Below are 24,385 nucleotides of genomic sequence, written 5' to 3' on the forward strand. Positions count from 1 at the left end.
CGTGTAGTGCACGCCTGACCTGTTAAGGGTAACCCTACAATTCTACACCAGATAGCGGAGGTCGAGAAATTCGCATCCGATAATTTCACAGAATCGTCTGAGCCACTGGTTTAGACTTTCCACTCTGCTCCAAACAAGAGGACTGCGATCAACGCTGGGTACGATGCTACAAAGAGACAGCCTAGCCTGCGTTGCTAGTTGCCTTCGCCAAACGAGCCAGCCGCCGAAAGGAGCCGAGGACGGCCTCAGAACCCAAGCGTGCTGACATGTGCTACTATACGTAGCCGGTGGCACCCAGTGCGCTCGATAGCCTCCGTCAGGGCCTCCTCCACACCACGGATGAGACCTCCCGGCAAACACACCGATTGCACACTGGAATTATTTCCCGCCTTGTCTACTATTTCCCTGAGGGACTCCATCACCCTCCTAACATTGGACTTCCCACCCTCTGAACTTGTCTGGACTGGGTAGGAAAATCGACCGCTGGCCCAGCTGGCTCAGAGTTATCATCAAGACTGGGTAGCACGTACCTGTTGCTGAGACGTAGGGTGCCAGCCGCACGGCCTGATCCCTCTTTCGCCTTCCGCCCAGTGACACGAGAACCCACCACTGTTTGCCACCCACTCTGGAGTGAGGACGAAGCCGTTAGATATTGTGTATAGAAACCGCAGCGACATGGGTCACCAGGGGATTCCAGCGGCACCAAAGGTGACGCACGTATCGTCAGTGGCGCCCCGACGTCACCGCAACTTCGAGCATTAGCTAGAAGCTTATCGACGGTAGCCAACGCAGCTTCCAACTGTTTCCGGATAACAGCCAACTTGTGTCCGCTCGTAACAAGCACAGTCCCTAGCAACATCGTAGTCTGTAGAAAATAGATATAAGGTATCAAATGGCGCTACTGAGTTTGAAATGTATACAAAATATATCAGAGGAGAATAAAGTAACACTAAAAGTTGTTCTGAGACCGCAGGCTATTAAATAGAAATAAGTTTACAGATACCTGGTACTAGAAATCCTGATTACCGAAAAGTTACTGCACGAGATGAATATTCAAACTAGAATGCACTGATCTAAGTTGTATGTGGTCTACTAGCACAAAATTAAAGCTTGGTGGTGTGATGAAGTTTCTGGCGACGGGAAAATTTACACTAGGAAGCCGCCCTACAAAAGGATGTTCACAAGACTTACGCAAAAACAATACCTACGATTAATTTTATAGCCAGTAGTCCACACAGTAAAATACCCTCGTATATTTCACTTCTTTACAAACAAACAAAAACTAAGTTAATTTTCCGTTTATCACACAAGTGCTGCTGAATCTGCTGCTGCTGCTGCTGCGTGCCTTCTTGGCTCGGCGGCTGCCGCTACACTGCTTAACTGCTTACCTTAAAGAACACTTCAGTAAACGCCATCGAAATTGTCTCATAAATACTTAAGACTGGACAACATTTTGTAGCTGATAGGAATAAATTACTACCAAATGTTCATGTGCCTCATACTGCCGAAATCTAATGACAATGTTCCCACAAATTTAATAACTAGCAGGGAACTATAGAAAAGTGAGAACTGTATGTCAACGAAAGCTTACGTATCAAAAATCATACTTACCTACATTGTTCTCTCCTTTAATACTGGAGATCCACTTGACGCTTAAGACAAGTAAAACGTAAAAATTTGTAAATATATTGCGACCAGCCTTCCTTTATTTCTCTTTCATTTTTCGTTCTGTCTTTTTCAGCAATTCAAGAGTGATAAGTACTACAGCACGTATCAAAAATGTAGAGAACGTGAATACAGAGTTCCTCACGTGAGACCACTTGTGTCGGAGACTTTGTCTACCAGAAATGAACAGAGCGTATTTTCAGTTACAAACAACGCATTATTTAACTGTAAACGAATTCTGTTTATTCTGCAGATATGTTGTTGTGTTCTGTGTATCATAGATGTATATAACTCATGTTCTGTACGATTCCTTTGTAATGCGAGTGGAAAAGAGGATACTTTGATCTGCTAGGAGGAATTAAATCTATGCAGCTTTTGTTAAGACGGATGCAACAGATGAAAACGAGTTAGTTGAACCTCAGATGTGGCTACGTAAAGATCGACAGTAAGAACAAACTGTTTTATTTGTGGAAAAAGTGGCGTATTTATAAAAGGAACATAGTTTCCCATAACATTAAAGTCGGAAGGTACAACGTCGAAAACAAAGTCACAGTAGTGAGACAGTAGAAGCACTTTTAGAATAGGGGCGACCAAATCAATCCATATATTACCGAAAAGAAAAAAAATCTTTTTAATGGTTGAAAGTCAAATCCAGAATAAAGATATTAGTAGGAGTACATTTTTGTTGTAGTAACATGACCAGTGCAGAATAACAAAGACCAGACAACGCTGTAATACAGTAATTGGGACACAACGTGAAATTAATGAAGGAAGTTCTTGCCTTAGAGAGGTGATTCACTACACACCATTCTGAACCAAGTACATCAGTCAGGCAGACAGAAGAGTGAATTTCGTAAGGTTAATACAATAATTGCGTCACCTCTACTGTCATTTTCATATGAAACAGAATCGTGACACCACTGCCGGCCGGAGTGGCCGAGCGGTTCTAGGCACTTCAGTCTGGAACCGCGAGACCGCTACGGTCGCAGGTTCGAATCCTGCCTCGGGCATGGATGTGTGTGATGTCCTTAGGTTAGTAAGGTTAAAGTAGTTCTATGTTTTAGGGGACTGATGACCTCTGATGTTGAGTCGCATAGTGCTCAGAGCCATTTGAACCATTTTTATTGTGACACCACTCATCTAGTATACGCAGATGTGTTGTCTGTGAATATCACTGTATCACACACATATGAGGAAAGTAAGATGTTACTCGTGCTCGTTGTGAAGCAAATATTTTATTTTCTAGTACGGTTCATCAGTCAGCAGTCATTTAAGAGCCTCCACAAAATGGAATATAAAAAGGCAGTGTTTGACTAAAGAAATTACGTTTCCCGTGTTGTCTCGTTCTTTAATGTATTTATCGAAAATTTTCATGAAATGTCGTTATGTTTTAAATCTGCCAACTTTTCTGTTCTCACTCAGATACTTGGCAGTTGCGATTAGGTGTTATTTTTATGTTTGTTTTTTACATTTAATCTCCCTCTTTCATTGAGTTTCTTGCTCTCTTCGTCAATCGTCGAAAACGCATCGGCGTACTATATTACCAAACAGCCCTCTACTGGGCTTACGCAGTTACAGTTTTGGTGTAGCAGTTGTCTGCCGATCCTTTTCGTTACATTAAGGGAAACATGTGTTCCCTTCTCGTATATTTTATACCTGTGGAGCTGCATAGATTGCCACAGCGTAAACTCATTTTAGGTGTTTCACTATCAGAGCCATTTGACTGACAGATGAGATTGTTCGGAAGCAAACCTTTCCAGCAGTACCGTAGTAGACCTTTCGTTATGGCTTAATGAAACTGTCACTGCACATAGATCTTCACTTCTCTTTCACAATCGTTTCTCACTTAATACTGTTCGGTTATTTTCCATTAAGTCATTTCACATGTGGAAAAAGTGGCGTATTTATAAAAGGAACATAGTTTCCCATAACATTAAAGTCGGAAGGTACAAAGTCTATGATAAGTAGTCTACTCAAACAAAAACAAGCCGACGATAACGGTTTGCACGTCAGGCTGACGCTCTGAAATGCTAAATGGGGAAATTCTGAAATGTGGACGTATCTTGCTTTCTCGTCAGCGGAACGAATAAGGATAGAATACATAAAAAAACACAGCAAGGACTGAACAAGGCAAACCTGCTTGCTGACAAAACTAACATCAGTTACGATCCTAAATTTTAAACCTACACCCCGTGACTCCTCTGCAATTCAAACTTAAGTGTCCGGCAGAGGATTCATCGAACTATATACACACTATTTCTCCAAAGTTCCACTCTCGAACATGGCATTGGAGAAACGTAAACACTTACGGTTTTTGCTTACCAGCTCACATTTCTCTTAACTTATTACGATTCTTCCTATCTATGTGGACCTCAACAAAATATTTTCGTATTCGGACGGGTAAGTTGATGATTCAAATATCATGAAAACATACCGCAGCAACGAAGAAAGCCTTATTTTCAATGATTCCCATTCTATCTCGCGAATAATATCCCTATTAAGTGATCATATGAAACGAGCTGCCCTTCTTTGTACTTTTTCGATGTCTTCCTTCAAAGTTATCTGGTAAGAGACCGGTATCGCATAACAATACTCGAGAAGGACAAATGCAGTCACTTACGTAGATTTGTTCCGTGTTCTAAGTGTTCTGCCAATGAAACACAATCTTTGGTGCGCCTTCAACAGAATTTTTTCTTTGTGATCGTTTTAGTTTTAACTGTTCTTATTTGTGATCCTGAGTACTCGTTAGTTTAATTGACGAGCTTTAGATTTGTGTGACTTGTTCTGTAAACGATATTTAACGTATTCCTGACATGACTTAAGTTGATGACTGCACAAATTTCATTAACAGTCAACTTTTACCTTTGACAGTATACAGAGATCTTGTCTAAATCACTTTGCAAACTGATTTTCGTCTTCTGATGACCTTGTCACTCGGTAAACGATATATGTCGCACGCGAAAAGTTCTTGGAAAGCTCTTTTGGAGACACAGCTCTTTATGTGTGCATAATCGAAAAAAATGGACAAAGAAGAATACAGATTTAAAACGATTAGAAAGCACCGAAATTTGGTGTTACCCTCGAGATTGCAGAAGGTCTGAGAGAGTGGTCGAGTATGGAGCTAAGATGTCGGGCACCGAGTCAACGACAAAAAATACTAAAGGACACAACAAATCGCAGGCCAGAGTGGCCGAGCGGTTCTAGGCGCTACAGTCTGGAACCGCGTGACCGCTACTGTCGCAGATTCGAATCCTCCTCGGGCATGGATGTGTGGATGTCCTTAAGTTAGTTAGGTTTCAGTAGTTCTAAGTTCTAGTTGACTGATGACATCAGAAGTTAAGTCCCATAGTGCTCAGAGCCATTTGAACCATTTGGACACAACAAATCGACGAGTTGGCGCGTATTAGGGCATGGGTCATTAGTAGAATATGTGCTGAGAAACAGTAAATAATCGGAGAGGCAGTCCTAGAGAACGGTGCATAAAACAGACTGTGAGTGACGTGGAATGCTGATAGTTATAGTTATAATAAAATGGAGAAGGCAGCTGGAAGTCAGTATCGGTAAACACTTCCAGGCTAAGTTGCCGTGGTCGATCCGTAGAAATTCTTCTCCCTGACGTTTCGTTCTCAACTACGGAGAACATCTTCCGAGGTGAGTCGACGACTGGCTGCTAGGAGTTTTTTTTTTTTTTTTACTTTGTTGTTAATTTAACACCTGAACAATCAGGTAGGCTGGCAGCGGCATGCTACGCCGCTCTTCAGCCATAGAGTTGACAATCACAGTACAAGAATGGAGAATGAAAATGAACATAGTGACGGGCAAAAAATAGTGGTCACAGTCACACAAAAAACACGGAGCCGTTCACACTCGACGAGAAAGACTGAAAACACGTTGACACGACGTACATAACACTGATGAATCCGATGGCACAAGTGAACGGAGAAGCGTGACGGCGGACACTAAAAACACTAAACGACGTCACACACACGAGACACAGATGGCGATGATCTCCGGCGCGCGAAAGTCCACGTAGTGTGTGCGAGTCCGGGGACCTGCCCTCTCCACCCTCTCCACCCGCCCTCACCCTTAGGGCAGGTGGAGAGGGTGGAGAGGGGAGAACAGAGATGCCAATGGCTGAGGAGAGGGGAGGAGGAGTAGAAGGACAAGGGAGGGGAGGCCCAGGGGAGAAGTGGGGAGAAGGGGGGGAGGGATGGAGGGTGCCCAAAAGGAACAGAGACAGGAAGAGGGAGGGAGGATTAAAGTTGGTAGGAGGGGTAGATGGAGGGGTGGAGGACATCATCAGGGAGGGGGAGCTGGCGGAAGCCACCTTGGGAGAGGGTAAGGAGGGTGGAGAGATGGAGACTGGGCGGGACGTGGGAATACAGGCGCGTCAGCAGGCGGGGGTGGGAGAGGATCGGGGAGACGAGCGGGTGAGGAAAATCGAGTTTGCGGGAGGTGTACAGGATCCGTATCCTTTCAAGGAAAAGGAGGAGGTGGGGGAAGGGGATTTGATAGGAGCTGGGGCTGCCGCTTATATGGAGATCGTAGAGGGTGCCACCATACGTGTGGTGGCGCCCTCTATGATCTCCATATAAGCGGCAGCCCCAGCTCCTAGCAGCCAGTCGTCGACTCACCTCGGAAGATGTTCTCCGTAGTTGAGAACGAAACGTCAGGGAGAAGAATTTCTACGGATCGACGACGGCAACTTAGCCTGGAAGTGTTTACCGATAAAGACGCCGGCCGTGAAAGCCTACATGGAATGATTGGAAGTCAGTAGTAACGGAGAATGGTACCTAGCCGAACACAGGGATGATGAATAAAACGACAATACACATATGAAGGTGACTAAGATTTCGCCACTCTAAAGCATCATGTGACTCTTTTTACTACCTTTTTTAAGTAACTAACTCCTTTCTTCATATATGTATGTGACACACTTCGTTGATTTCCTGTTCTTAGCAGCAGATGTGGGCGGAGTTCCCTGAAATATTTGCGGAACGCAAAAACAAATGCCCGACATCTGGACTGCACATGAGGCGGAGAAATGTATTAACTGCCAGCCAGACGCACACACGCAAAGAACACAAACAGCACACGTGTAGACGCTCCACTAGCAAGCAAGCGTAGGCAGCTAGTCGAGTTCTGAGGTCGTGCAAATTCTAATCGTCAGTCCTATCGAGATTGGTCAACCTTCTTAAAAATTACGTATCATCTTTACAGGACATGCGTCGGCAGTACTATGGTTACCATCTTTTCTGCACAGCTATAGTTACATGAGTCGCCTACCAGATCAGCGGCTATTCTATATTTCGTACATTATTCGCAAAATTGCTGTGTACTGTTTTCAGTGTTGATTTATGTGCAATTGCATACAAAAATCCTGAAATTGTCTAGGCTACTCAATGTTCATAGCAGTGCTAAGGAAGCTAGTACTTTTTATAGGGAAATAATTATACTAGGGCTATTGACGTTTGATGGGAAGCTGTTCGAAAAACAATAGAGGCGATAGAGGTAGTTTCTGCATATAAAAGTCAATTGCACTAGCTAGTACCCCATTATACAATGTTTACATGTTAAACACTGCAGACTGCCAGATTATCAGTTTTTGTATTTAAAAAAATACCTGTTTATTCATAGGAAAAACAATTGTGGAAATATCAACAAACGCCATTATACTGCACAAGTCTCTTCATGAGACCCAGAAGGAAAGTACAGCAGTAAATCTAAAGATACACAGTTTCAAATACCTCGCTCTGTAGAAACACCAAAAACAGTAAGTATACAAGAAAGTACTACCAATATTTACTCATGACACGTTATTATCCGACACAGAAACACTAAAACGACTTGTCCTTTTGCTGGAGAACTCTTCTTATGGTGTGACTAAGAGGATTTCACCTTAAGAAAATAATAATAAAACATTTTTATTGCTGCTTTTTTCCAAGTAAATTTAGTTTCCATCACCGTCAGGGGTATCAGCTGCACCATACTTGGTCAAAAAAAAAAAAAAAAAAAAAAAAAAAAGATACAGAAATGCTAAATATGTTCTGTATTCACATAAGCTATGCTATTGTAAAATGTAGGGACGCAATCTTCGTGCCCAAATCACGTTTCAAAAATTATCCGTATGGATATTTTCAACAAAAACTACTCATCCTTTCAAATAATTATTTTGTTATATCCAGAATCTTTCTAGACCTACCCGTGGTAATTGGTACATTTTTCAGTACGCACCAATCAAAATCTACTTTAATACCTATTCCATTTAAATTCCCAGCGTCATTTAATAGCAGTTCATTTCTCCCCTTATCTGTCAACGTTGTTGTTTACATAGTTTTCTAAGAACACATATCGACTGGTTAGAGTTTCTTTAGCATCTTCCTCATCCAAGTGCCAACATGTACGATTCCTGCGACTGAAGAGAATAGCGTACAAAATCTGTTTCATATCTTCTTCCGTATCCTTCCAGCGACGAGTTGTGAAACCTGAAATTGTTACTTGCTTTTTCACGCAGGTTTTATTTTTTATTTGAGAAAACACTTATTTGTATGTATTTATATGTTGTTTTTTTTCAGCTTCAGTTGGCTGAGTAATATCTACAAATCTCGGTACATATATCTACAGACACTAAAATAAGCTTTGCATCACCCCAGTTCCCAGAAATCCGGAAGATAGACGTTGGATATTGTATCATAGACACAGTCCCTTTGACTGTTCAGTGATGTCACTAAACCCGTCCAAATATGTAATCAACCATGCATAAGCAGCGCCTTCTAGACGGAGGGGTTCGGACAGCCGATCAGTTACAGTCATTCCACCAGGAAGGAGGTACACGGCTCGTGTTGTCTGTAGTGCAACCACGTCTAGACACTCAATACCACGGTTCAATCGCGTCCGCATTGTTACTTTGTGCCAAGAAGAGAACTCAAGGGAATCAGTCGCCTAGAACTTCGAACTAATTAAACCTAACTAACCTAAGGACATCACACACATCCATGCCCGAATCAGGATTAGAGCTTGCGACCGTAGCGGTCGCTCGGCTCCAGACTGCAGCGCCTAGAACCGCACGGCCACTCCGGCCGGCTAGTTCAACAATGTCTAGACGATCTATACCGCGGCTCGATCGCGTCAGCATTGTTACTTTGTGCCAAGAATGGCTCTCAATAAGGGAAGGCGTCTCGGAGTGAACCATAGCGATGTTGTTCGGGCATGGAGGAGATACAGAGAGACGGAAGTGTATATGACATACCTCGTTCAGGCCGCCCAAGGGCTACCACTGCAATGGATGACCGCTACCTACGGATTATGACTCGGAGGAACCCTGAGAGCAACGTCATCAAGTTGAATAACGCTTTTCGTGCAGCCGCAGGACGTCGTGTTACGACTCAAACTGTGCGCAATGGGCAACATGACGCGTAACTTCACACTCGACGTCCTTACAAGGTCCATCTTGGCTACCACGACACCATGCAGCGCGGTACAAAAGTGTCCAACAATATGCCGAATGGACCGCTCAGGATTGGCATCACGTTCTCTTCACCGAAGAGTGTCGCTTATGCCTTCAACCAGACAATCGTCGGAGACATGTTTGTCTGCTCAGGCTGAACTAGTTAGACACAGCGAGAGCAGCAAGGTGGAGGTTCCTGCTGTTTTGGGGTGGCATTATGTGAGGCCGACGTACGCCGCTGGTGGTCATGGAAGGCGCTTTAACGGCTGTAAAGTACGTGAATGCCATCGTCCGACCGATAGTGCAACCATATCGGCAGCATATTGGCGATGCACACGTCTTCATGGACGTCAATTCGCACCCCATCGTGCACATCTTGTGAATGACTTTTCAAGATTACGACATCGTTGTAATAGAGTGGCCAGCATGTTCTCCAGACGTGAACCCTACTGAACATGCCTGGGATAGATTGAAAAGGGCTGTTTATGAAATGACGAACCAACCACTCTTAGGGATCTACCCCGAATCGCCGTTGAGAAGTGGGATAGTCTGGACCAACAGTGCCTTGATGAACTTGTGTATAGTATCCCACGACGAATACAGGCATGCATCAATGCAAGGGGACGTGCTACTGGGTATTAGGGGAACCGGTGTGTACAGCCGTCTGGACCACCACCTCTGAAGTTCTCGCTGTATGGTGGTACAACATACAATGTGTGGTTTTCATGAGCTATAAATAGGCGGAAATGATGTTTATGTTGGTCTCTATTCCAAGTTTCTGCATAATTTCCGGAACTGTCGGAACCGATGTGATACAAAACTTTTTTGATGTGTGTTTTTCAGGTTATTTTTTGTTATTGATTTTTGCTATTGTTTTTGGCTTTCCCTTCTTTCAGCCTCATTTTGTGTTGTATACAGTGTAAGGAAAGTATCTTAGAACAGTGTTTTGTACGTAGACTATCTGATTGGGTAGCACTCACAATGCGTCTCAGAGAAGGTGATTCTTATGTTTTGTGCATGGCTTTTAATCGGTGTTAGACTTTTGGCCCAGCAGATAGCTTGAGAGCTTTCCATCATACTAGAGAGAAATAATTCAAATGTGTACCCCTTGCAGTAATATGAGGCAATTACCAGACTGACTGACTCATTGATTCATCATCGCTCAGGCCAAACCCGCACGGACAGAAACTTTAAATTTGCCGATGGTGTTGATCTCATACCGTAGGTGCCGTTTAAGAACGGGTTTTTCGAAATTCTACCGCTAAGGGGATCAAAGGTTTTTTGAACACATGTATCTGTTAAGGCAACTTTGAAGCTAGAGCTATGAAGATTGATATATGGGTTCCTGGTCAGAAATAAAGAAATACGGTTTTCTGTATTTCTGAAAATATTACCCATTTGGGGACGAAATAAGAAGTCAAACCTTTCTCTTTTTTTAAATAAATCATTGTTAAAGAACTACTAAAGTATTTTTGAAGCCCCATCTATACAAATTGGTTTTTGACTTCTCAGTTACAAATAAGAAAGTAAGTGTTCCAAATTTTTTTGGAAATTCATACCTTAGGGGGGGGGGGGTGTGGAGGCTAAATAGGGGATGAGAAGTTATATGAAAATATTCTATTATGAAAACCATGCTGAATTTGAGCTTGGCCTCTCAGTTAGAAATAAAAAAGGCCCCATTTCCCTCTTTTTGGAAATTCAGCCCCTAGGGCTACTGAAATGATGGATGAAATGTTTTATGAAAATATTCCATTGTGTTAGCATTTTCAAAGCTAAATCTGAAGGGGATGGAAGTTTCTGCGACAATATCACCACAAGAAAGAAAAATGCTTGGATTTCAACTACGAGAATCGCTTTTTGGTCAGAAGTACAGTCGGAAAAGACCCTGCTTTTGTGGCCTTAATTAGATTAACAATTGTAGAGGAGAATAAAAACTCGATTAAAGAAAAACATAAAAAGCCGTGCAGACCCTACATTCCACGTGAGTGCCAAGCTAGTGAGTAATGAAAACCCGCTCAGCTGTATTATTACACATTTATTGGAGTACGAAAGTTCTTTGAACATGTACAAGTTTCTTACAGTTAAGCAAAACGAGAAATTGGGCTAAAGCTATAGCATTTTGACGAGTAATATAATCAACTACCCGTGCCAATATTGTTACATTAAACCTCACCGGGTTTTGCCAAAAGCATGATATAAATGGTCTGTTCTCGTATATGATGTTAAAGACCAAATTCGAAAACATACTGCTGATCGTCTGGTGGATGTATGGCGAGCAGACATGGTATCCTGCGTCCACTAGACTACGCGGGAAGGGTCGCTCCATGTGAGAGGGTAACATATAAACATAGTACTTGACCTCTGTCAAGTCCGGTAGTCGATTGTGCTATCATAATTGTTACAAGTAAAGACAAAAACTTACATACCTAACTACTTTAAGGACGAAAATACAGCTACATAATTAGCCAAAAAATTACAAAAATAGATACAAACAAAGGCTAATAAAACTATAGTGCACAATAGCCATGGGAACAGACCATAGTGCTTACAAAAACTGTAACGTCACTCGACCGGTACTTCACCAAGTGAATGATTGTAATGTACCGTTGTGAACAGTTATGTATAACATGTCACAGACAATAATTACGATATCACAGAAAGACTATAACTCATGAATAAGGTAGTTACAATGTGTGGAAGCTAAAACGCAAATGCCAGTGGTTACACAAAGATGTATCGTCGTTACGTAGATACAATTCTTCATTTGTGTGACCATGTTGTCCGTCGTGCTTTACATTTATTGAAGGTATTTTAATTCGGATTTTACAAGTACGAGAAAAAACTCGTTCTTTTCACTAAACACGATTAGTTTTGTTGAGGTTAAACGAGATCGCTGCTCTGAAATGAGAGATATTTACCAACTGGCTTCCTTTCTAGATCAAAAAAGGAGATCGTTACAAAACATGTTGATTTTACTTACGGTATTTTATATCTGGTTTTCGCTTGCATCAAGAATCACCGTCTCCCTGCACGGTTTTGAGATATTCCTTTGTTTGGAACTGTTGCTTTGCGGAAGTATGCAGTTTTTGATATTAAAGACACTATAATTTAGCACCAATACTGATGCAAACAAACAATAGTGGTGCTTATATTGTGATGTGTTTATCGTCCACAAATGCATAGGTGTGCAAAACAGTATGGGATTAGGCCAGAATCAACAGTGCGAAATATAGGATTAACTCAAAAATGTGCACGCCGACGGAGTTTCCTGATGTGAACGAAAACCAGACGTAAAACACCGTAAGTAAAATCTACAGATTTTGTAACTGACTGTTTTTCGATGGGGAAAGACAGCCAATTTGGAAATAACTTTCATTATAGACAATCGATGATGTTTCATTTCAATAATGATAAACGCGTTTGGTGACGAAAATAACTTTCATTATAGTCAATCGATGATGTTTCATTTCAATAATGATAAACGCGTTTGGTGACGAAAATATGCACTTTCTTGTATCTGAACAGACGGAATTAAAATATCTTAAGTACACAGATGAAGCAGTGAGTGGCTGATAACACTACCGAGAGTGAAGTAATTACATAGAGTACTACCGAGCCAGTAATGGCCATCATACAAAATGACCGTGACTACCGGATAAAAACAGTTAAAACAAATGTGTTGTTAGTTTTGTAAGCAAATTAAGAATTTGTTATAATACAGATTAGGTGGTTTTAATTAATCATTAATATTATTGTAAATTCGGCGCTGGAGCTCAGCATGTGCAAGTTTTTTTACAGCAGTAAAACGGTGCAACATCAGAAAACTTCTCTTTGGTGCGACGAGGCTTTCAATATGCTACTTACTCGTTCCATGAAATGGCGGTGCTTTGGAGAATATCAAAGAAAGCGATTTGGGAATTCCTTTTGCCTGAAACGCGAATGGCACGGCACAGACTTATATTCTGACCACTAGTTTCTTGTCTATTTTGGAGGAACGCTTTAGAAATGTCCACTTCATTTATTGACTCAAAAACTCGACCATTCATTCACAGTTACAGCGTTTAAGCATTAGCTCGTCAGAATTTCTAGCATCTGATACCAAGAATGTTCCAACGTTTTCCTTACTTCACAAATTTAACGTAGGTATTTTGTTGTATTATCTTCCTTCCTTAAGCCACTTAGCAAACCGTTACACATTCTTTCTGCAAACATTATTTTTATGATGCCCATCTTATCCTATTTCGACAGTTTTAAGAGTATGTGGCCATGTACCATAGACTTATAACTGGCATAGCTTGTTTTCCTCCGCATTGTTTTCCGTTGGCTTACTGTATCGTAAGACGTTGGTCATTGCTAGATTTTCCACCTTCAAACAGTTTCCCGCCACTTGGGTTAGTAGGTGCTATATCGTTTTCTTCCTTTTACTCTTTCATGAAGACGTCTTTAGCGGAATGAATGGAATATCTTCTACCAGGCGATTTCAATCAGAGTTTCAGTGCTGGCGCTCCCCCTAAATTAAAAATAAATGGTATGTTTATAGTTCGCGAATATAAGGCGCAAACGGCACAAAGGTAACAAGCAAAGTGAGTAATGTATGCCAGTTGCGTAATCATAGTTACACATAATTGACACTGTAATCTGGCAAAAACAGTTACACACTGGAAGGGACAAGATGATTCGAGGCATGAATAATTTATTTTTTTTCGTAGTTGGCGTCTGGGTACACTAATCCAGGTAGTTCTAAATTTACAGCACTACCTTTTCCTTCCATTAACTGCATCAGTCTATCTGACGTATTAAAGAGTAATCTAACCACTCCCCTTTTTATTGACAACACTTCATCAATTGTCGTGAACCACATATCCTTGCCTCAAAAATGGTTCAAATGGCTCTGAGCATTATGGGACTTAACATCCATGGTCATCAGTCCCCTAGAACTTAGAACTACTTAAACCTAACTAACCTGAGGACATCACACAACACCCAGTCATCACGAGGCGGAGAAAATCCCTGATCCCGCCGGGAAGTACTTGCCTCTAGACTCCTCCCAACCCTACCTCATCCCCCATATGCGCACTCACAAACAATCTCATCGACCAGAATTTACTATCAGCTTTTAAGCAGCAAGTTATAGAACTTTTTCGTTCAGTTTCCATCCTTGTTATAGCAAAGAAGCAAAGAAAATTATTGTTTCATTTTAACCAGCTCCTTAAGCAGCGAGTCGCATTTCCTTCTGAGTCTAGATTTGTGGCTGACTTTCTGAACCACAACGTAGTTGCAGTGTCCTGGCAGCAGCCCATAAATTCTATGGAGATATTGTCGGTAGCAGTTATTGTTGAATTTCAGTGCCACAGCGGTCATTACAAATCACCGTTGGTTGTTGGTAGCAGTGGAGTTACATTTTATATCTAAATTTTCAGTACACAGTATGTGAGTCAATTTCAGTGTACAAGATGTCCTCGTGCTGAACTTCCGTTGCTTGATCTCTCGATTTAAGACACGCAGCAATTAAACTCTGAGCCTGAATCAATCTCTCATGTACTCCATTCTTGCCCGTTAGTAAGCAGAAACAAAAAATTCTAGACAGAAGATCGCCAATCACGGTTGAAACAAAAAGATTTTGAATTTTCTGATTTTCCCATTGGTTGCAAAATCACTGGAACACAACCTGTAATGTCAAAGAGAGCGTTTGTGTTTATTTTTTAAGGATTTTATAGCTTGATTGATAGAAATATTTCTTGGTGACCAACTTAAGACGCGCCGAAAAATAAATAAATAAATGAAGGTCGGTGATTCCTAAATAAGAAATGATGTAGAGTAATAATAACAAATATTGGTGTTGGAACTTCGTTTCATTTGACATCCGAGGCTGACTCATGGTGCAAAAGATCGAGGTAATTTAAGTGATGGATTACATATACAGCTTCAGATTCAAAATAAGTACCAAACATCATCCAGCTCAGGTGTCTGTAAGAATAATCAATGACACAAATTAGAGGACTACTGCGAGGTAGCAACTGCTTAACATTAATTTAGATATTCATCAATATCATTCCGAGATCTAAAGCCACCTAACTACACGTGGGTGAGAAGTATGTTTCTGATCAGTATGAATTTTAAATTAGTACAATGTCAAATATCGGTGTAAGATAGTTGCTCACCAAAGTATTAATCCCGGAAGAAAACAGCAATGCTTTGTTTAAAATTTTGCAGTGTTAAGGACTGAAATACTTATTAAATTGATTGAAAAAGGCTCTAGTTCTCTTTGTGGTTAACTTAACTACCTTTATAGTTTGACATATAAATGAAACTTCAAAATGTATGAGTCTTTTTTTTACTCTTTTCTAGCTTCCAATGGTGTATTCACTTATTTTACATCTTCTATTGGAAGCATACAGATATGTCTAGCAGGAGATATCTCGTTCATGGCGTCAACTGTCATCCTTCGAATATGTTTTTTATGTAGTGTTGCTGAATAAGGATGGTGTGTTAAGAGGACGTACTATTTGAAGTAATTGAGTGATAATTTGTGTTAAGTGTTTACGTTAGGCTGTTATTTGCATTGTGCATATTTAAAATAACTTTCTGTTTCTAATTCATAGAAGATATGTTTGTATTTAATATTCTCTGTTATTAACTGGGAAAAACCATTTTGCAATCATAACACCTTTGTTTACATTCACAAGCGGACCGCGCGTACTCGTTACCATCTATTTCGTCCCAATTTATAGTCAGAAGTTGGGGCTCCACATGGCCAAACGTTTACAAAATTTTCATTTGTGGCGCGGGTTGAGTGAGGCATGAGCCAGTTATGCCAGAGAAGTTTCCAGGCAGCGGATGGCGCAGCGAAAAGAGTGCTGATCTGTAACCGAGATTCGTGGGCTCGAATTCGTTTGCGGAAACTTTCTTTATTTTCGAGTTTTACGTTACTTACACTGCAAACAAAGGCAAATAATGGCCAACATATTGCATTCATTAATATTTTCATAAAAGGGATCGAAAGGAAAGGATAATTTCAAATTGCGAAGAAATTCCCAGAAAGGATTATATGGCGTACACGATTTACACTTGCTGGGATGACACTCATTGTAAAAACAGGGAAACTAATTTTCTTGGCATCTTTGACATGTTATCACATATTCCACATTTTTAATATCAGACGGTTGTTTTGAAGTTTCTATACGAAAAAAATTGTTTCCGCTATAGCATAGTCTGGCAGGAAACCACTGCAACACATCACTTCTCTAAATATTGGTGGGAATATTGGTGGGTATTGCTGACGATATACGATGGAATCTATTTTGATATAGTTTTCACGGGATGTGATTCATTCGCTGTTGATGAGACAAGTGTAGTTTCGACGGTTTTTTAACTAACTGTTTACCTCAAGACAAAAATATACATCGCAGTGTTCCAACAGTTAAGTGCATTAGGAGGGAAATCACTCTACATTTGGACGATGACAATACTAAATTTTTCCACCTTTCATTTAAAATATTAATTAATACAGTGCTGAGCATTATTTAGGTTTATTTTCGGCGGAAATAACGTAGAAATTGAAAATAAATAAAATGTTTCTGCGTAGGGACAGACCAGTGGTGTGCTCCCTGTACACTTCTTTAACATGAATTACCAGCACCATAAATGCTATTTTTTCTAAGGGATTTGCCACCTCAAGCTACCTATTTATTCACTTTCATTGACCAGTGCTGTATGCAAATACACTCTCTAGCACAATGGTGGGTTCTTTGCTTTGCTCCAGAATGATACATGTAAAACAACAGTTCTTTTCATTACGATATATATCAAGATTTATTTAACTTGTTTCAATAGCAGTGTTCTAAGTATGTACAACAGACTCTGAGTATCAAAGTACTACTTGACCAGACAGTCCTAATGTTCATACAGAGTGGTCTAAGACATTTAATGCAATAGTGGCCTATCCAAGACGATGCTATCGTTTTGATCATTGACTGTGAACTGCGCCGAGCATTCCTCTGGTCAGGTGCAAGTAAACCACCTATCATGGCGACGTAGAGAAGCTCTAGTAGGCGTGGCTACGCCGTCGGTTTTGAGTCGTCGGTGCGGCATGCGGCGTCTATATTTTTCTGCTTTTTCCTTGGGACGTGCCAACCTTGCTTCGGAACTTCAGTCATCGAACGACGCCACTCGCTCTGGTTATACCATAAATTTGGACAAAATCGTCGATAATGAGTAGGCTTGGTCCCTCTGTCAGCCTGTTGTCATTTTGAAAGCTAGAGAGTTCGTAAGTTTGCCAGCAGTGACTTCAACATGGACAAGTTCTAAGAATCTCTCACTTATTATAATCTGGACGCTGAACCTCCAGTTCTTCTGGAGGCTAATACAATTTCAACAATGTCTGTTGTATAAGGCTTCGTATTTCTATGTGACAAAATGTGTTTTTGTAGGTCTCCACACATGTTTTGTGCGCCCTTCCTCATCCAGAACTTCACACGCATGCAAAACAAAATGCATGCATTTAGTAATACCGTAATAGAAAGTGCAGTGTTGCTTGTCAAAGAGTCAAGATCCACGGGATCAATTCAGTCGTTAAGATCTCTTTTTCATTTCCTATAAATAATCGCAACAGTTCGATGTACAAAAATAGTGTTTTACGTTAAGTATCAAAAGCTTTTTCTTTCAAGTACTAGTCTTCCGTGTTTTATCTATTGTAGTGAGAACACGAAAACGATACTACGGAGAGAAAACGGACAGAACAACTCACGTGGATCATATTCGAAAGTGATGTAAGCATCGACTGCAACTGGAAACGAAAATAAACTCTTGAAAATCACTTGGCTGTACCTGAAACTTCATAATTTAAATTATGACTCCTCTTCGTGTATCATAATTTATCGGCATTATTCTTTCTCTGTCATTGGTTATGTGATTGTGTCATATACGACATGGTTCATGAAAGACTACACGACCAAGTGAATTATTAATGTACGTCAACTTATGTGCAAAATGAAAGCTAATTCGTATGCGTACATGAAATGATGAATAATATGACGGAGCAACGCTACAACTTATTTCGTTCCATGTGAGGTATGACTATACTACAAAGAACGACATCAATACTAATATAATATCCATGCTAAATCAGTTCATGAGAAACACGACTCGCTATTACAGTAGCATTCAAGGATGACAGTTTATTTAGGAAGTCTACGGATTTTAGAATCATTCCATGCCGGGGACCGGAGCGGTAAGTATTCTTTGGTTACCAGAAGTTATAGTACTATGGGGTATACCTCGAGCGAGCGAAGGAGTCGGAAGCAGTTTCCGATCAGAGAACGAAAGGGAGTACTGTGGCATGGCAGAGTGAAATACTTGGATGGTGGACACACCACAGGGAGATTTTTCTGGAAATATTCCACGGTGTGAAATTTGAGAGTAAAGAACGATTTTTAAAAGAGGTTATACAGAGAGAGAGAGAGATAGCACCTCCAATAAAGGCAACTTATGTTGAGTTTAGTCATGCATGCGCGAGTTCAGTAAATATTGTAGTGTAAGGATCCCACTATGCCTAACATGTTGCTACCCAAGTCGAATTATTAGTCACGTGTTCAGTATTGCGATTAGCTTTCTCTCTTCAACGTTAGTTAAAGCATTTCACTAAGATAGACGGAGAGTAAATACGCTCAAAGATAAAAAAGAAACGACACACTACAAAGGAATTATCCCAACGGGAGAAAAATCGGTAATGTGACGTACAGCTACAGACAAACATATGATTGTAATTTCAGAAAAAATTACATGATTTATTGAAGAGAAAGAGCTTCACAAATTGAGCAAGTCATAAACGATTGGTACACTTCTGATCCTTATGTAAGCAGTTAGCAATGATTGAGAGATTTGTTGGATGTACTGACAGATGTCGTACCGAAGTATGTCCAATTCGTGCGTTAGATCATTAAAATTCCGAGCTAATTGGAGGACCCGGCCCATAATGCTGCAAACGTTTGTAACCGGGTCAATTGGGGAGAGATCTGGCGACCTTCTTGGCCAACATACGGTTTTGCAAGCAGTAGAAACTCTCGCCGTGTGCGAGCAGACGTAATCTTGTTGAAATGTAAGCCCAGGACGGCTTTCCATGAAGGACAATTAAACGGGGCGCAGAATATCATCGACTCACAGCTATGCAGTAAGCGTGCCAAGGACGACGACCAATAGGGACTTGCTCCTCATGGCAAGCTGTTATGGGCTTAGATATCATCAAGGTAATGGCCCCCTGCATACGGCGAGAATTTCTACTGATTGTTTTCGTGCTTGCCGAATGCTACTTTGGCCAGCAAGGGAGGTAATGACAGTGGCACGAAAAGTGCCCTCCGCCACACACCGTTGGGTGGCTTGCGGAGTATAAATGTAGATGGAGATGTAGATATGAAATGAAATCGCACACGAGACCATCACTACTGGTTTTCGAGCCGTATGTCGAGCAACAATCAGGTTGGTGTCCCCACCCCCATTGTCCAAGTTGTATCCAGACACGATTTCGCTGGGTATCGCGGCTCAGATCGAAGTGGGAGTCATCATTGAATAGAAATATACTCCATTCAATCAGATTCCAAGCCGAAGAGGAAAATGTGTTTGGAGACTCCCCGGACAGGGTTTGAGATACCAACCTGATTCTCTCCCACCAGCAGTGATGGCCTGGGATGCCGCTTACTTCGTATCCGGCTGCCTTTGGTTGTCGTCTGCAGCAGCCTTACAGTACAGCTTACGTCGACGATATTCTACGGTCTGCTTTCTTGCTCTTCATGGCAAGCTATTCTGGGCTTAGATATCATCAAGGTAATGGCCGCCTACATACGGCGAGAATTTCTACTGATTGTTTTCGTGCTTGCCGAATGCTGCTTTGGTCAGCAAGGTCACCGGATCTACCCACTTTTAGAACGTTTATCGAATTATGGGAAAGGCCCTGGAATCTGCTGCGTATTTTGACGATATAAGGCTCCAACTAAACAGGTTTGGATACTAATCACTCAGGAGGACATCCAACAAATCTGTCATGAATAAATTATCTAAGTTTTCTAAAATTGCAATCATTTTTATCAAAACTAGACATGGTTGTCTCACTGGGTATTCCGCGATCGTTCATTAAATAAAATATGGCGTTTCAGTCTTCGATCGCTATTCTTTATTTTCAATTACCGGTTTCGGGCTAGCTTCCCATCTTCAGATCATATGTTGTAGTTACAGAGTAACTTGTCCGTACAGAACACAAAGTTCACTGTCAGAACTTTGTGTTCTGTACGGACAAGTTACTCTGTAACTACAACATATGATCTGAAGATGGGCAGCTAGCCCGAAACCGGTAATTGAAAATAAAGAATAGCGATCGAAGACTGAAACGCCATATTTTAGTGCAATCATTTGTTTGTCTGTATTTGTACATCCACATCTGAAGATGTCCATCCTATTTGGATAACTCCTTCGTGATGTGACGGTTTCTTTCCACAGTGTGTGTTATAAATTACCTGAATTTTGCTCCAATTTATACGTATTTTTCTGAGGATGCCTGCCGTCGTGCACAGTTGTACGTCGTAGAACGCTGATTTGCTGGACGACACATACCACGAAGGTCTTTGGAATTTACTTCAGTGTTGCCTCCATTGTAGAGTGCAGCTTCAGAACTGCTCCACTGGTAATTAGTGCAGTCAACAATGGAAAATTAGCGGAAAAGATTCGAGTAGTCGAAGATTTTTGTGTAGTTAGGTTGTGTATCTGTGTGTGTGTGTGTTGGGAGGGGGGGGGGGGGGGGGGTGGTGGCGGAGAGGGTGTTTCATGAACATACCAAAAATCCAGTCCCATGCAGTGTGAGCACGGGGGCGCGATTGGTGGACAGAATTTAAAGGCCTCTAATTTGTGCTGTTCTTAAATATTACTAAAACAGCGGCTTTCAATGGAAATGTTAAAAAAAATGGTTCAAATGGCTCTGAGCACTATGGGACTTAACATCTATGGTCATCAGTCCCCTAGAACTTAGAATTACTTAAACCTAACTAACCTAAGGACATCACACAACACCCAGTCATCACGAGGCAGAGAAAATCCCTGACCCCGCCGGAAATCGAACCCGGGAACCCGGGCGTGAGAAGCGAGAACACTACCGCACGACCACGAGCAGCGGATTGGAAATGTTACCCAGCACAAAATGAAATTACATTGAACATCTATAAGAAGTGTTCTCTATCTCTAGGACTGATAGTTTCCACGGGAGATAGTGAAAGCAGATTATAGAACTAGTTCTTTACAAAAATTTGTTTATTGTTAGGTAAAGTGGGTTAAGAATAAATATTAAATGTGTATACCACATAATTATAGTAGTGTCGTATTGAGAGTTTAAATGTGGATTGGATGCAGGGATGTGGAGGTTGGAGATTAGCAATGTGTGGGCAGGTCTGGGCTGAATATGCCATGCTAGGCTGATGGGGTACTTTTATCTTCTGCGAAGCCAATTGATCTTAACCTAACACATCCTCAGTATAATTCTCCATTCACCTCTATATTATTACTTTTCGTAACTTGGATGCCAAGCTCAATTGGTGATTCCGGGTTGGGGATTTTCTCTGGCTGGGGACTGGATGTTTGTGTTGTCCTCATCATTTCATCATCGTCATCATCATTCGTGACAGTAGTTAGATTGGAATGTGTAAAAAATTAGACTGTGAAAAACTTGAGACTATATCTGCGCGCTGATGATCGGGCAATTGAGCGCTCCACAAACCAAACATCATGATCATCAGTTGGTGATTGTGCAATAGTTCTCGAATTTATCTGTCATTGACTTTCAAGACTTGTGACACGACAGGCATTAGTTGTCATTTGGAGGGAGAGACGTTTGATCGCGGATCGTATTTTATTATCGTGCACCCGGCGACGGGCAGCGGGCAAGGGTCGGATGGATGATGGCGGCGCGGCGAGCGAGTGGTCAGCGGCAGATCGCTCTACGTGGCTTGTCAGTTTCAAATGGCTGGCGGTTACGTGACGCCACGATGTCTTACTCCGTTCCGTTGTTCGGCTTTAAGAGACTATTTTAACCATGTTTGCGTCGAGTACAAACAAACGCAAATCAGTACGACAAAGTACGATACGGCAAATGAAAGAGGAGTTTGAGACTTATCAGCCTAGTTGCTGGTACGATTCAAACAAACTTAGTATCAAAAGATTTTAAATAAAACATCTTTAGTACGTGTAGTTTATTAAATACACTCCTGGAAATGGAAAAAAGAACACATTGACACCGGTGTGTCAGACCCACCATACTTGCTCCGGACACTGCGAGAGGGCTGTACAAGCAATGATCACACGCACGGCACAGCGGACACACCAGGAACCGCGGTGTTGGCCGTCGAATGGCGCTAGCTGCGCAGCATTTGTGCACCGCCGCCGTCAGTGTCAGCCAGTTTGCCGTGGCATACGGAGCTCCATCGCAGTCTTTAACACTGGTAGCATGCCGCGACAGCGTGGACATGAACCGTACGTGCAGTTGACGGACTTTGAGCGAGGGCGTATAGTGGGCATGCGGGAGGCCGGGTGGACGTACAGCCGAATTGCTCAACACGTGGGGCGTGAGGTCTCCACAGTACATCGATGTTGTCGCCAGTGGTCGGCGGAAGGTGCACGTGCCCGTCGACCTGGGACCGGACCGCAGCGACGCACGGATGCACGCCAAGACCGTAGGATCCTACGCAGTGCCGTAGGGGACCGCACCGCCACTTCCCAGCAAATTAGGGACACTGTTGCTCCTGGGGTATCGGCGAGGATCATTCGCAACCGTCTCCATGAAGCTAGGCTACGGTCCCGCACACCGTTAGGCCGTCTTCCGCTCACGCCCCAACATCGTGCAGCCCGCCTCCAGTGGTGTCGCGACAGGCGTGAATGGAGGGACGAAGGGAGACGTGTCGTCTTCAGCGATGAGAGTCGCTTCTGCCTTGGTACCAATGATGGTCGTATGCGTGTTTGGCGCCGTGCAGGTGAGCGCCACAATCAGGACTGCATACGACCGAGGTACACAGGGCCAACACCCGGCATCATGGTGTGGGGAGCGATCTCCTACACTGGCCGTACACCACTGGTGATCGTCGAGGGGACACTGAATAGTGCACGGTACATCCAAACCGTCATCGAACCCATCGTTCTACCATTCCTAGACCGGCAAGGGAACTTGCTGTTCCAACAGGACAATGCACGTCCGCATGTATCCCATGCCACCCAACGTGCTCTAGAAGGTGTAAGTCAACTACCCTGGCCAGCAAGATCTCCGGATCTGTCCCCCATTGAGCATGTTTGGGACTGGATGGAGCGTCGTCTCACGCGGTCTGCACGTCCAGCACGAACGTTGGTCCAACTGAGGCGCCAGGTGGAAATGGCATGGCAAGCCGTTCCACAGGACTACATCCAGCATCTCTACGATCGTCTCCATGCTGCGAAAGGTGGATATACACTGTACTAGTGCCGACATTGTGCATGCTCTGTTGCCTGTGTCTATGTGCCTGTCGTTCTGTCAGTGTGATCATGTGATGTATCTGACCCCAGGAATGTGTCAATAAAGTTTCCCCTTCCTGGGACAATGAATTCACGGTGTTCTTATTTCAATTTCCAGGAGTGTAGTTTACAGCCAAACCAGATACGGAGTAGAGCATGTGCTCATTTTAAAGACCTTGTCGAAACGCAATGACTGAAATACTAGCATAATTTTCAGCATTAATATTTCACTTTAAAATACCGATTTTATTAATCTCTGACTAATAAATAATCAAAACAAATAATCAAGACATATACATGAATAGCAAGTCAGTGTACGATAGCGGGTGTCGTTATACACATTTTAACATGATTAGTTTGTGATATTTATAATAATTATTATATATTCTCTTTATTTATTAATAATTTTTGCATTTTTTGCCTATATCTGTTCAACCATTAGATAGAGCGCTTCAGATCCATGTGGAAAATGCTGTCTTATAAACACCTGTAATGTTATTCAGTGGCACGAATGGACAAAAATGTTTTCGCTCTCTGTAAAGATAATTGCAAAACATTGAAACAGTAATTCTGGCCAAACCACTGCAGCTACAAATTTTTGTAATTTACGTTCTTGATGAGAATTTTAGCTCGGATATAATTGTCCAAACAGAATTAAGATTGTTCTTCTATGTAAAAAGTTATGCATAGTAGTAGTGACCAATGGAAAGTAGTTACGTGACGTAGCCGAGTTTCGTGTGTAGGCGCAACGGAATTTTT

At 42.0% G+C, this 24,385-nt stretch overlaps 1 protein-coding gene across 1 annotated transcript in view; it reads left to right on the forward strand.

The window, feature by feature from the left end:
- Positions 1 to 24,385, forward strand: part of LOC126461835 (prolactin-releasing peptide receptor-like) — a 580,944-nt gene that overhangs the window by 94,590 nt on the left and 461,969 nt on the right. The window lies entirely within an intron of this gene.

The sequence above is a fragment of the Schistocerca serialis genome, chromosome 1 (genome assembly GCF_023864345.2).
Source record: "Schistocerca serialis cubense isolate TAMUIC-IGC-003099 chromosome 1, iqSchSeri2.2, whole genome shotgun sequence".
Classification (NCBI taxonomy): Eukaryota; Metazoa; Arthropoda; class Insecta; order Orthoptera; family Acrididae; genus Schistocerca; species Schistocerca serialis.